At 42.4% G+C, this 15,401-nt stretch overlaps 1 protein-coding gene across 3 annotated transcripts in view; it reads left to right on the forward strand.

Moving 5' to 3' along the window:
* Positions 1-15,401, forward strand: part of TP53I13 (tumor protein p53 inducible protein 13) — a 617,213-nt gene that overhangs the window by 475,124 nt on the left and 126,688 nt on the right. The gene's annotated exons all lie outside the window — the stretch shown is intronic.

Raw genomic sequence — 15,401 nt, forward strand, 5'->3', positions numbered from 1 at the left:
GCATTTATGTGGAACTGCTGACCACATAGTGGCAGTTAGCAATGCTCTTTATAGAAGCCAATGCGTAAACAGTAACGTTTACATATAAAACTCTGTTAGTACTGTAACCTTTAACACAGCAAGGCATTGTGTGGAGTTAAGCTTACAGCAGCTAGTTTACATGTTGATCAGCACTAATACTCTATCCTAGCGCTATGTAACATCTGCACTTAACCCTAGCAACTACCCCAGGAGACCTCTGTAAAACCCAGTCAAACTGTAATAAACTACCCTAATACAGGACAACAGTGATATTTAATTTCCAAATGTCTCTGTGGCCAACTTGATAGATATATGGGTATCCTGAGACAATGTAGCAATTATTTCATGTTCAGACAACCAGTTAATCTTTACAGAAACTAGCACAGTATGCGAGACATGCACATACACAATATTATTAGAGACAAAAATCTTGCTTACAAACAAGATTGTCAAGAATGTGTACACACATTACATCATGCATGCATACCGCACACGCAGACCATCTTATGCTGAGGCGTTTAAAAGAAACCACCTCAAACCTTAAATACTCTTGAGCCTAAAAATGACAACATCTATCCTAAGCATTATCTAAAGCACTCCCCAAAAGCAAGCACTTTATGTAGGATTCTTGTCAAATGAGATTTCATTGTATGATACATAATCATCAGGCTAGACAAGGAGAAGATAATGGTTAGTGTTTACATGAAGCAGGATCTGCAATATCACACACACACTCAAGTCACTGCACCACAGGTACAGCTATGATTCTGTCATAGTTCATATGCATATAAATGAGTGGAGATGTACCTCGCTGTATTATATGAAAAGAGACATTGTGGATCTCTCTGAATGTGTCCCAGGCAGGTATGGGCCTTGCATTGAGCAGTATTTTACCTATACCAACGGTGACGCCACAGTATGAGCAAAACATGATTGTTTTTAACACTTGGCTTAGTCTCTAGTGTCATTGTAGTGGGATTCAGTATCCGATAGCATGGGAAGACATGGCTAACAGAGCACATTGCTTTGCCAAGGATGGTATGCATCTGTCCCCCATGGGCTTTAAAACTTTATCCACCCCCTTAAAGCCTTTTGTAGCAATGCCAAAAAGACAAACCTTAAAACATACCAAAAAAAATTAAAACAACCTTAATGCTGAATGCTAGGAGCTTAACAAGAAATTTTACACCCTACAAGCTGTCCTCATGTGGAGAATGTAGTAATCTGCCATTCCCAAGATTTGGTTTAAAACCACAGAAAGTACCATGGCAGTGTAAGGTTACAGCGCCTTCCACACATTTAGACCAAAAGTGGCACAGACAAAGTCTAAAAGTGTTGGTGTCTCGAACTTCATCAGCAACAAATATACCTCCAGGTTGATTAAACAGGATGATGCCCTGGAGTTCATCCACATGCAAGTCATCATAAAGTCCTTTAAAATGCTGTAGCTAAATGTAGGTCACCATCTATCCCCCAAAATTTCATAACTCATTCTTAGATATACTGGAGACAGTCAGCATCCAGCTAAATACCATAATCCTAGAGGATGTTAACTACCCCCTGTAGACGGGGAAACATACACCGTCTCAAATTCACAGGCACAATGTTTCCTGGACTTTATTAACACAAGTACCTTGGACCAGATAGTGCATGCTTCAGCCAGAGATTCAAAACAGACTGGACCTAGTACTCACCAACATGGGGGAGCACTCTATGACCACCCTCCTCCCCATGTTATGTCCTCACCTGTGAAGTTGGATTACAAAGTTATTTCCTTTGAAATAAAAATAAACTCAGAAAACCCAACTAAACCGTCTAACAGTTAGGAATTATTATAAAGCAAATTACTTCTTACTAAGTGACAGTTTGTCAAAATTCAATGCCCCCCGAACCCTGAGATCCCAGCATCCTTTGCAGGATTGTTCACAGAGACCCTCTACAAACATGTGAATGGCTGCATAGAGGCTGCTGCACTTACCAGTAGTAAGCCCATAACAAAATACCAAATGCAAACCACACTAGTGGAATCCCAACCATAACAGGATATGTAACAAAAGGAAAAAGTCATGGCCAAAATCAGAAAGAGCTACTCTCAAAAAAGATAAGAGCTTACTGATTAAACTGAACAAGAAACTAAGAGGATTATGTAAGAACAGCAAGGCCAAGAACAACCACAAGGCCTTCTTCAGCCATGTCCTGAACCTTAAAGGTAACACAAACCAGTGTACTGAGTTGGTGGCATATGGCACCACCTTCACTGAGCAGGGAAACATAAAAAAATCTGCTGGCTGACAGTTCAGCGCAAACTTCACCCCCATTCTCCCCCTGCTACCCCCTTCTGAAATATCCCACCCTAAACTGTCAACAGGGAGCAGGTCTTACTTTCCAAGGCAAAAACACTGCCTTAGCGGGCCCTGACAGTATTCCGGGTTGCTTCCTAAATAGCTTAAAGCATGACCTTTCAGGACCACTTGTGGCACTTTTCAACTGCAGCCTGATAAGTTTACACACCAAGTGAATAGAGGACCGCAACGGTCATGCCTATTCACAAGAGTGCTCAATCAGACGACTCCAGAAACTACAGACCCATCATTCTGACAAGTCTAATATGCAGAGCCATGAAACTAATTTTTGTGGAAATGTTCAATAAGGACATTTCCCTACTTAACCTGGCAGACTTCTTTGAGAGGGTCACCAAGCCAGTGGATAAGGGAAAGAGTATGCATACTGCCTGCTTTGACCTGGCTAAGATGTTTAAAATGATCCTTCAGTCAGGTGTTGTTGACAAACTCGCCAAACTAGGCATAAATCCCTACATTATTTGCTTAATTGCCACATGGCTCACAGGTAAGACCTAAGAAGTCAGAATTGGCAGAACCACCTCCACCAGGTTAGCGGTCACCAGTGGAGTACCTCAGGGATCCGTGTTGGACCTATTCCTGTTTGATATATACTTCTTGGAAGTCAAAGCTAATGTCAAGGGTCTGTAGCTCATCAACTTCATAGATGACTGTAAATTTGAACTTTGCCTATGACATAAGTGGAACATGCTGGCGAGACCAATGTGTGTCTCAAAAGATCCTGTGCTCTGGATTAGGCTCCCCATCCACGTAAAACAGAGTTCATACCTGACCTGATTCAAACGTAACCTTGACCACTGAATGGGAAATCGTCAATATGCCCCTGATCTGGCACTATATCTCTAATGGACAGATGCAGGCATTAAGTAAAATATTACCTAACTAACATACTACCCCCACACAAAGCCCTTAGCCTTCTCCAAACTAACATACCTTTCCAAATAAGCACACAAGGCACATGGGGACACAGTTAGATTGGGTTGTATGACTATGCTTATAAAGGCCCTGGTGATTGTTAGCTTATTATGTGCAACTGTGAACCTAAGTATATACCTCTACATGCAGTGCACTTCTTTCATTGCGTTGTGATAATAGGTGTAACAAAGACTTGTTTTAAAGAACATGGAAAAATTGCATTTCTCAAGAAGGAGCAGACAGTCTGTAAAAGTCATTGCATTCTGGGCATCCCAGCAGGACAGTTAACAGCTAAGTTGCCCCCTGATTCAAGTCCATAGTCTGTAAGGAAAACAACTGAGGTATTCATTGTAACCTTGTCAAAGTCTGTATATTGAAGCTATCAGTACATTTTTGGAGGCTTTTGAGCCAGACAGCTGCTATTCACTTTTGAATTAAGGAATAGGGTCTCCGGTTTAATATGGGCAAATGTATCCGTCAAAAGCTGAGCAGCAACCTCACAGTGTAGGAAAAAGCTATCCAGAGCACCACATAAACTCTGTTTACAGATTGTTCATAGTTCAGAACAGTGTGACTGTTCTTTTTTGAGATGTTAAGATTTCCCATGACAAAAAGTTTGCTTTCTTAAGTGAGACCTTAGAAGTGGTATATCTGAATAATGGTCATCAAATGTGTTCCTCTTCCAGGAGGCCGTTTCTTGTCTACCTTCATTCCATTATTTGCCCATCTTTTCTGAGGCTGCAAATCTCATAGTCACAAATCTTTATCTGCCTTGAGAATACCTGAATAGGAGCAAGGTGTTTGAGAGCACTAGATGTGGCTGTAATGCACATCACAGCCTTCTGCATTAGATTGTCAGAGCTGTACTTCATAAGGAGCTGATCCAGTAAGTGATTAAGGTCCACAAGTCCTGAAACTGAACTATCTCACTGTCATCAGACCAAATGGGGGAGGGCACAAGACTATACTAGATGAGGTGGTTAAACCTAAAAACCTGGCTGTACACTAGGTCTGATTTGAGCACTCCTAACTGATGCAGTCCAAAGTATGATCTCTGTTATGCATAGTATAATGCCACATCCTTCCACACATTGGAAAACTGTACTTTTGAGTTGTAAGGAGATGTCATTCATTGACCCAGATGGCAGTGTCACCCAGATGAACCAGTAGTAGTGACAGGATGTTGAGCTGATGGGGAAATTGGCAAGCATGTGTATTAAAGTCCCTACACTGCCAGGTACATGGTATAGGAGGAGATATCAAAGTGTGTGCCCACCATGGAAGAATTGCTTACGTGGCTCCTGAACTAATCTATATCCTTAACAGAGATGGCTGCACTCCATCCAGTCTGAGTCCATTGGATTGCTGTAAATTTGACTAGAATGGCCAAGGCCAAGTGTGGGTCATAATCTTTGTCTGTCAGGTTTCCAGCTTAAAGTCAAAGTCATTGTCTTGCAGTAGGTCAGAGATTATCCTGGATGTGTTGCTGATGTACCTTGAATTATTGAGCAGGGGTTATTGGTGGGTCTGATGGAGTGTGGGTCCTGTTTTTTTGACAGGAATGATATATAGGCTCCCTAGATATCATTGTTTGAGAGGAAGAATCTCTTCCCCTACAATGACTTTACTCCGGTGATGGCCTGAGTTGAATGCGCCAGTCTTCCTCATCCACTGAGCTCAACTGCAGCTAGTAATGACTTCCTGCTCCCATGCCATCTGGAAATTGCAAAAATAGCAACATTTTATAAGGAGGTGAGTGGGTAACCAAGGAGATAGAGATGGATACCTTAGAAGTACGTCCATGTTATTAAAAAAAATAACTCCGAAGTTGCAGTAAGATAAGAATACAGCAGTGTATAAAATGCAGCATCTTTGCAAAAAAAAATTCTGTTTGTATGGAAAAAAAAAAAAAAAGCAAAAAACAAGTACCATAAAGACCTCCAAATTAAATTAGTTCAGTTCATGCAAATCAAACTCTTAGCAGTTTGTTATTCTTAGACATAGTACTTTAGCAAGCTGCAAAATAAAAAAAGATGACTCATTTTTCCATCCTTAATATAAGCCGGGAATGCACTTGGATAGGATGCTGGAGGAGCTGGTTTGAAACGATGTGAAGCACTTAGTTTGAACCATTCTTAAGGAAGGGAGACTGTATTGGCGTCTATGTGACTGCCGTCTGATAGAGAGCAAGTGATGAAGCAAGAAAACCAGCCAATAATGGGCACATTTACTTACCAGCCAGTACATTAGTACCTTAGCTGTGTGTGTGTGTGTGTGTGTGTGTAGGATGCACAAGACTGAGCCCAAGTAACTGTTGCCTGAGCCATGGTCTAAAGCTCAATACCAAGAAATGCATATTAGTATCTTTCAGGAAATCTGCTACACCTAGAAACTACCTCATTGATAACACACCCCTAAGAGTAGACCCAGTAGTCAGGGATTTGGGGATGCTTGTAGACAGTAGCCTGGTCTTCAACCATTGTGTGTTTATGGTAGTAAGTTAATCATTCTGTGCTGAAAAGCATAGGTACATCTAGGTCCAAAAAGGTCATCGTTCCACTGTAATTCAGCCCTCATCAGACCAGTCATTGAGTACCACGTACCCCCTTTGGTATGTACCTGACCAGACACATGCAACAACTAGATCGTCCACAGAGTTTCCTCACAACAAGTGTACAGAGCATAAACGACATGTCCTGCATGGATTTCATCAAAGCCCTATCCCTGTATTCAGTCTCCTGTAGGCTTTTGAGGGGCAATCTGTGCCTGGTATCCTGGGCATCCTAGAATCTTGCTGTGCTGGACCTTCTGCATATCTGCAAACACATATAGCTTCAGAATTACCCAATTAAGTTGCTTAAACCTTGCTTGTGACATAAATAGATTTTAGAGGGACAGGTAGGTGTATCAGAGACTATCCCTTTGTTAGATCAGGCTTCCCATCAACGTGAAGCAAAGTTCTTCCCTAACCCAGGTACCCAGTGGATGGGGATTCGGGAATAGGTCCCTGGGCTGGCACTTATATACCCTGGTGGATGAAGGCAGCCTGTAAATGCTTGCCCACCCAAGCCCAAACTTGCATATACACTTTAGAATAATCGTTAAGTTCCTAAAACTTGTCAGATACATTTGGAACGCATGGCTAGGCTTAAAAAGACCACTGTGATCTTTGCCGTAACATAAACCTATGAATCTGTGTTGACTTTACTTTGGCAGAGCACCCATAAGCTACTGAATGGAAGGTAAGTTGTCTGATAATCCACTACTGACCAACTTGTGCCTGTACTACACTGCAGACAGGGTAGGATGGGGGAAAATGGCTGAATTGGCCAACCGGGAGAGGTAATCGTTGCCAGGGATAAGGGGCAGAAAAAAGATGCATCCTCAGTCTGTATCTGTAAGAACAAATAATATTGATTGCAGCGTAATAATGATCAGGGTTCTATAGGTACACGCAAGTAAAATATGCTTAGCAATAGTATAACTTAGCAAAAGATTTTATAGCTCCCCTGTAAATGTCAAAAATGACAGTCTAGCAGTCCATCTCTAAAGAAAGCTTTGTAAAGTAAATGTCAAAGAGCCACAACAGGAAAGGACCACCAGGCAAATAGTTTCTTTGAAAATAGTACAGATGTATGCAAACTTATAACAGCAGACGTTCTACTAATAACTGTTGCAGTATTCCAAACGGTTTTCACCACTGATGTTTGGCTGGGAGTAACAAAGCTTTAAATCTTCCCAGGGCCCGGAAGCATAGGGGTATATATGTGGAAGTCAGTAGCCTGAAGACACTTGAGAGAGAATAGTAGTCAGCTAAGAGGGGCATTGTAAGAGACAAAATGGCCCTCTCAGTCCTAGGGTCTGCCAGACTGAGCAAGAAAAAAGTAGAAAAAGAGGAAATGCAACAAAGGGGGAAGGGTGGTGAGAATGAATACAGCAGCAGTATCAGTGGGACATGAAGATCTTACACAATTGTACTATGTGCTGACTGAAATCACTGTTGCAGTGTTCCAAACAAATAGGTGATCTAGAAAGCTTAACGAAGATGAGGGGGGTTGGCTGAGAATGATGAGAATTGTCCGAGTCCAGACAGGATTGACCTTGCAAAGACATCTGTGGACCTGGAAAATACATCTGTTGTGTAGTGTTTAGTGAAAGCATGCACAGAGGACCAGGTAGAAGCTTCCAGAATGGTTCTGGAATATACCACTATGCAAAAATCACCAGAGGTGGCTATAGCTCCAGTGGAAAGGGCCCTTGAAGGAAGGTAAGATTTTGACATTGTGGCAAGTAACTAAAGGAAATGATCTTAGAAATCCAGCTGGCAGTAGTGTGTTTAGATACTGGCTGACCCAGTTTAGATTGTGAAAGAGACAAATAGCTGATCTGACTTACGAGTAGACTGGCTCAGACAGATTCTTAGTTGTCTTTGCATGCCTAGGGAGTGAAGAAGTCTTTCCCTCCTGTTCTGTGGGCTGGGAAAAAGGTAGGCAGATTGATAGCCTGGTTGAGTGACTGCTTATTGGCATAAAAAAGTGGTTGGCCCTCAAGGACACCCTGTTCTTATGGAAAAAAGAAACCCCATGAGTGCTATAGTTCTGAGACTCTCCTTGCAGAAGTTAGAAACAACAACAAAATAGATTTCCAGGTGCAGAATTTGAGAGTAGATATAGCAGCTTGCTCAAAAGGAGACGGTGAGGTTTTTCTAGTACAAAGTTGAGATCCCAAGTAGGGGGCTATAGGGCTTAAGTGTAGCTCTCCTTTTAGAAATTGTTTGACCTGAAGTATGTACCTAACCCTCATGTTGAGGGGGAGACTAGTAAAAATGGCTGTAAGGTGGGCTTTAGTAGAGGATTAAGCCAGACCACTCTTCATAAGTTCACACAAACAGGATAAGACAAGAGAAGCCCCTGATTTTGTAGGATCCTGATTGTTTGCATGACACCATATAGGAAATCTCTTCCATTTGGTTATGCAGGATTTTCATATGGTGGGTCTCTTTGCCTCTTGGAGAACCTGCTCCAGAAAATTGGTGTCTGAAACAGATCTGAATTCTATCGTCCGTAGGTTTAGGTTGAAGGATGATGGGTTGCCATGATGTAATAAGCCTTTCTGTTGTGTGATCAGGGCCACTTTATGGGGAAGCTTGTTGTGATTGCCTCTGGCTAGATGATAGAGAAGGAGGAGCCAATGCTGCCTTGGCCAAAAGTGAGTAAAAAAAAGTAGTATTTTTGTTTTTTCTTTTTGGATCTTTAGTAAAACTTTTGGTAGCAGAGGAAGTGGAGTGAAGGATTTTTTGAAGTTGACAGTGAATCCCAGTTACAGGAGGAGGAGGATTGGATTAAGTTTAAGGTGCTGCAGAAGAATCTAGTGTGAGGAAGCCTGGATTAGAAGATCTAGGTATGGAAATACTTGTATTCTCTGAGCCGTACAAAAGGCCAGCACAGGAGCTAGGTACTTTGTGAATACTCTGTGGGCTTTAGAGAGCCCAAAAGGCAAAGCAGTAAACTGAAAATGTGATCAGCCAGAGTAGAATCTCAGGAAATTCCTGCAGGATGGGTGTATGTGGATGTGCAGGTAGATATCTTTGAGATCCAAGGAAACCAGAAAGGCCTGTAGAAGAATGAAAGGAAGCAGGAGCTGGAGGGGGAATGCATTTTGAAAGTGGGAACCTTGAGGAAGGTATTGAGTAGAGAGAGATCCAATATAGTTCTCTACAGCCCTTCTTGTCTTACTATCAGAAACAACTTGGACTAGAATCCTCACATCACAAACTGAAAAGGAACAGGCTCTATGGTACCTTGAGATTGTAGTTCCCAAAGGATGGGAGGAGGAAGATTTAACTGGTTGTAGGGTAACCGTGGGATGCTTAGAAGGGCAGAAGTTTTTTTCCATGATGTAGCATAACTCTTTTTGTGATTGATAGTACCCTCTTGTCTATGGTAATCTTTTCCCAATTTGAGATGGACAGAGCAAGTCTTCTCAAGAGGGGTAGGGTACAACAGAGGGAAAGTGGAACGGGGTTGTTAAGATAGTCAAAGTGACTTATTGGAGAAGGGAGGCCTCCCAGATCTGGGGTCCCTTTCAGGTTTTTCTGTAAATCTTTTTTCTGGATGCCCTCTTGTGCTTCTTGGAAAGCCTGTGATCCCTTCTGACAAAGGAAGTGAACTTGGCTGGTAATTTCTCCTATAGTTGGACACAGAGGTAAGAATGATTTGTTTGTAGTCATTCATAGTTTTGTCCTCCTCCTGCCAGGCTTTAAGTAGACTACCTGCCTATGGTCCAAACAAAAGGTCTTTGGGGGGATTGGTTGGGGTGTGAAAGATTTTTGCCTTAAAATTCTGTGGAATGGGCTGATTTAGCAACCAAGCATATCTGAGTATGACTGTTCAGTAGCAGAAGCCTCAGCAGCATCATAGCTGCATTTTATACTATGCCTAGTCACTTGAGCGGCCTGAGTCACGTAAGACAAAATTTGCTGTTTGGATTCTGTGCCAGGCATGTGCACCACAACATTGTTTGAATTGTGAAGGATAGATAAAGCCTGTTTGGAATAATGGTTAAAGTCTTTGCCATCCATACACAAGGTTCAATTCTGACCTCCGGTCAATGTCTGTAAGGAGTTTGCATGTTCTGCCTGGGTCTCTGTGGTTCCTTCCACCCCCTCCAAAAAAAAAAAATATGCTGAGTGTTTCCACCTCACACTCACCAAAGAATGAAGCAGTCAGCAGCAGCAGCACAGACTGTAGATGATGCCTTTTAGGGGGAAGAGTTGTATAGCCCAGCCGCTTTGGGCATCAGTTGTGGTGTGAAGTATCCTCAAGACTGGAGAATACAGATCACAGACTGCTAGCTGTACCAGGGCTAGCAATTTGATGGTATAAAAATTGACTCTAGTTGACTTGGACATGTTGACTAATGTCACCAAATAGGCATGGGTATTTGCAATAAGTGGGTTGATGCCCCAGCCTACTCTGACCTATACCAGGGACCCATGCTAACGGTGGGATGAGTGTATGTGCCCCTGTTGGCCAGTGTTTGCCTACCATAAAGCCTAGTAGCCCTATGTTAGTAAGGTACTTGCTGGCCAGTTGCCCAGCTTGAGTTACATGAGATAGCTGTGTTAAGAGAAAACTGGACATAAAACCAATCAACCTGCCAAACATGAGTTAAGAATTGCTACACTCAGTGTAGGTTCACTGATAGGATGGTATTATAAGAAAGAGGCTGGTCATTTTTTATCTCCAGTAGAAGCTCCTTCTATGTAGAAGGGCAGTGCAACAAAGCCACTTGGCTTGGGATTCAGTCTACTAATCAGGAGGAAAACAGACTAGAAATGGTTTGGAAATTGTAGTGAAGGAGAGGCTTCAGAAAACGGTGAGGAATGTCATCAGAATTGTAGACTCATGGCACTAAGTATGGAGCACTATTCATAATCTCAGCCTGTGCTTCAGACAGACAGAACAGGACATGAGGACTGTCTCAAGCCACATGAGTGGGACAAGAAGAATAAAGGAGAGGCCATTCTAGACTTCTGTCTGGAAAATGGCTTAATGGTGGCCAGCACATGGTTCAGCAAAAGATAGTCACAAGATTACATCCACGAGTGACCAACTTGCAGCTCAGGTAGACTTCCTGCTAGTAGGGAAAGGCAACAGGTTGGAATTAGCAGTTGCAAAGTCATCCCTAGTGAAACAGTTAACCCATAGCATAAATTACTGGTTGCCACAAGCAGTGGTCAGAGAAGGCACTAAGGTCAACAAAAGCTACATTGAAGACCTGAAAGTTGACTGGAAAGAAAGGACAAGTGTTCAAAGAATTACTCAGGGCTCCAGCACCTCAGGAAGAAGAGGAAATGGGTTGAAGAAAAATGGCAGTGCCTCAAAACAGCACATGTGAAGACTGCAGAACAGATATGTGATTGAGTCAGCTATGGAAATAAGTTATATTAAGAAAGTTGGTGGTGAAATTTAAGTCCAGGAAGTCATCAAAAGAAAGTAGGAGTGCAGGGAAATGTGGGAAATACAAAAGTTGGACCAGGCTACAAAGGAATACTGGTTGACTAACAAAGAGGCTAAGAGAGGAGTTGCAATAGCAAAGAACAAGGCATAAAGAGGCATGCTACCATCTTCTGAAAAGGGACGTAGATGGCACAAAAACCCTCTTTCAGGTTGCAAGGCAAAGACAGAAAGACAAAGAAGATAGTCATCAGCCTTCGTAAGGAAAGCCAGCAGTAGCCTGCTCACCAGTCCATAGGACATCAAAGGCAGATGGAAGGAATACTTTCATCAGCTTCTGAATGAAGAAACCCCACAGAAGCAGTAGTATTCCAGGCACAGCCTCCAATGAACAAAGCAGAGAGGCCTACCTTAGAAGATGTAAGAACATCACTAAGGAAAATGAAGTCAGGGAAAGTAGCAGGCTTAGATGAGGTCATGGCAGATATGATGAAGATGTTGGGCGAGTTAGGAGAGAAATAGCCCCTGAGGGTACTTGTAGAAAGGTATATCCTAGATGACTGAAGAATAATCATAGTACTGCCATTGTACAAAAACAAATGGAACATTCACAACTGTGGACAGTACAGAGGTATCAAAATCGTGTCACGTTACATGAAAGTTCTGGATAGGGGTGATTGTTAAATGAGTACACAGAGTAGTAGAAAGTAAAATAGGAGATGAGTAGTTTGGATTCAGATTAGGATGCAGCTCAACTGACCTGATGATTTCTAGTGAGACAGATAGTTGAAAAGAAACAAGAACAAGGTCTCAAGTATGGTGATTTGGGCAGTCCTGCTGTGGTCTCAAGAATGGTGATTTGGCAGTCCGGTGGTTTGAAGTCCCAAAAACAGTAATAGAATCAGTGCAGACTATGTACAAGGACTCTGTGTCTCAAGTAACGAACAGTATTTGGATTCACAGAGGGGTTCCCAGTGGGACTGGGTGTGCAGTAAAGATCGGCTGTGAGCGAACTGCTATTCATACTTGTGATGGACTACTTTAGCAAACAGATGGGTGGAGACATATCAACAAAGTTGCTGTATGCAGATGATGTGGCATTACAGGCAGTCTCAGTGCAAGAACTTCAGCAAAGGATAGGGAAATGGAATGCAGAATTGAAGACACATGGGATGAAACTGAGTACAGATAAGACCGTTTGTAATGGCAGCAAATAGGGGTATTCAGAAAAAGCTGAGAATTGATATAGAGGGGAATGTAGTGAATAGGTTAACGGCTTCATGTATCTGGGAGGGGTGGTTGAGGAAAAGGGAAGTCTGAATGAGGAGGTCAAAGCTGGAATCGGAAGGGCTGCAGCCAGCCAGCATGGTGTGCCAGGGGGTAGTGTATGACAGAATATTCCCAAAAACGCTAAATGTTAAGGTGTACAAAACAGTAGAGCAACCCTTACTACCTTATGGTGCACCAACTTGAGTACTTATACTTAAGGCTGAGCAGTTGACGTAGTTAGAAGTGATGGAGATGAGGTTCCTGAGACAGGCATAGGATGCACACTCTGGGACAGATGAAGAAATGTGAACTTCAGGGACAGAAGCCAGAGTATCTCTGATTGCAGAAAATGTCAGAGAGAACAAATTACAGTGGTTTGGGCACATGTGCAGAAAAACATAAGACAATCAGGTGAAGAAGAATTGGGAAAGGCCGGAAGAATGCAAGAGGAAACGAGGGTGTCCAGCAAAGAGATGGATGGATTATATGAGAGAAGACCTGCAACGGTCAGGTGTGACGGTCAAGGAAGGTAGGAGAGTGGCATTGAATTGAGAGAGATGGTGAAAGTTGACACAACACCGTGTCCCCATGTAGATAATGGAGAAAAGGGGGGGAGGTTGATGAAGTTTATGCTGAGATAAAAGGTATTTGGTCATCTGGGTGTGATAGTTGCCCCGAAGAGTCAGTGTAGAAGTCTAAACATTCTTCACCACCTATTCATAGCCCTGTTGTTTTTATGTGAAGGTAGGGTATTAGTATTTGCATTAGGCAGTGTATTAGAAGGTTTTCAGAGGACAGAGAAACTGCTGAAGGATCACCTAAAGGCTGGTTAAAAAAGAACTTAAAGTCCTGTGGAACTTTGTAACATCTTTCTGGCCTTCTTAGAACAGGAGGGTGCAAGTTAGGAGCAGAAGATATGGATGTGTGAAGTGTCCAAAAAAGCCTCCAGGACTGGAGAGACAGTGGGGAGGAACAATCTCTTTGGATGTGTGGTCTTCTGATACCACTCTAGCCTCTGGCAGGGTTATGATAGAGGGCACGTGAGGTACAGTCAAACTTACTGTGGGTTCTGTAACTTCTGAGGGAATTTCAGAATCGGACTGATCAGACTGTGTGTCAGGCCTAGGCCTTTTGGATTTTTTCTTAATTGGCTTGAGTTAGGTCAGGTCTGGACAAGTCTGCCATCTTTGAGTGGGCCAGATGTTGGGTCTCCAAGAAGGTGATCAATGAAGACAAATGGGAAAGCAGTGTCTTGGGGGAAAAAAAGACTCTCAAATGGTACAAGCTTTGTAGTCATGTTTGGTATCTACATAGAAAAGACACCGAGTGTGGAGATCTCTGTAGGATATCCTCCTAGTTGACAGTTAACAAAATCACAGCAAAACAGTGTAGACAAAAAGAAAGGTTACCTAGCAGGACACTTACCTGAATCTGTGAAGCTCATCATACAACCAACCATGTGAAGATCAGACCAGCAGGTGCGAGACTTGTGTTCAGACTGGTGGCATGATAGTCTGAGGATTTATGCTCATACTTTTATACCCTTACGCATGCAAACTGAGGTCATACATAGGACTTATGATCCTGGGAAAGTTTAAGTTTTAATACCCCTGCCAAATGTCAGCAGTGAAAACCCATCTGTATGGAGTACTGTAACAGTTATTTCAGTCAGGACATCACAGGCATACCACAGTAAAAAAGTATTTACAGCTGTATGACAGCAGTCAGGCTAGGGCAAGCAGTCGAACAATACTTTGGCTTTAAAATCAATTACATCTGTAGTGATTTAAAGCAAGAGAAAAGGTTACGTGAGACAGGCGCCTTATTGAAACAAACTCCTAGGGTGCACCTTGTCTCAAAACACACAAAATTAACTGAAAAATACATTTCTGAAAAGTTGCAATGTAAAATCTGAGTGCTTTTGTAAACATATTTAAGCAAAAATCAGAAGTTGTTGCCACTGAATTTTAACATCACAGTAAGGCACTGCAAATTAAACCACCACATGGCATTCACAGGAAAGGGTAGAGAAGCAGAAGCAAGAAGAATCTGGAAGTAACTAGGGAACCATAATTCACACCATAGAATCCCATGCTATACAAGGAGTGCATACGGAACAAATGTCAGCCTGGGCAGTTGTAAGTTCCAGCATGAGATGTGGACATTAGGCCTTGATTTTGTTCACTGAAGGTATGAACCTGTAAACCAAGCAGCAACCCATCAGGGCAATGTTTACTTCAATATCAGTCTGGCAGCCAAAGTAAGCTGAAGGTAAAACATACCCAGAGAATTACAGGTGAGATATTGCAGTGTTCTAGTGGGGGAAAAAATGTTACCTGGCAAAGATGAAGAATTTGAAGTGAAATGGGAGTCCTGGGAACCTTTAGTCCATAGTCAGATGAAAGCTTACCTTATTATGAATAAAAAAGGTATGCAGTGAAATAGGAATCATTTCAATAAAGCCTAATACTGTCAAGGTAATATCAGAGCAAATTACACAAGGTAGTGGCGAACAGTTGTCGCAATCTTATCTGATCAGCTCCTGAATTTCCCACTTTCACCCTTCATTAAGCTAGCTGTGCAGTGCTGTAGTCTTGACTGACCAGTCACTACATAGAGTACTTGAACGAAACATTTCATTGTGTCTGTGGTATAGCTTTGTGTACACCAGCTTAAGAGGTGAAGTATGGGAGTCTACGTGGCTGCTTCAGATCAGTTAGTACAACTCATCATGTCCACATCGTCATACAGGTGCTGTGCCTGGGTAGTATTGTGCATTGTTTGACATTACAGCCTGTTGCAGTGATGTAATTTTATGTATGATTCGTATGGATGGATGTGACATTCAGACAGAGCAAAGCGCATGCACCTTGTTCTT

The sequence above is a fragment of the Protopterus annectens genome, chromosome 13.part0 (genome assembly GCF_019279795.1).
Source record: "Protopterus annectens isolate FY-2018-M chromosome 13.part0, PAN1.0, whole genome shotgun sequence".
NCBI lineage: Eukaryota > Metazoa > Chordata > Ceratodontiformes > Protopteridae > Protopterus > Protopterus annectens.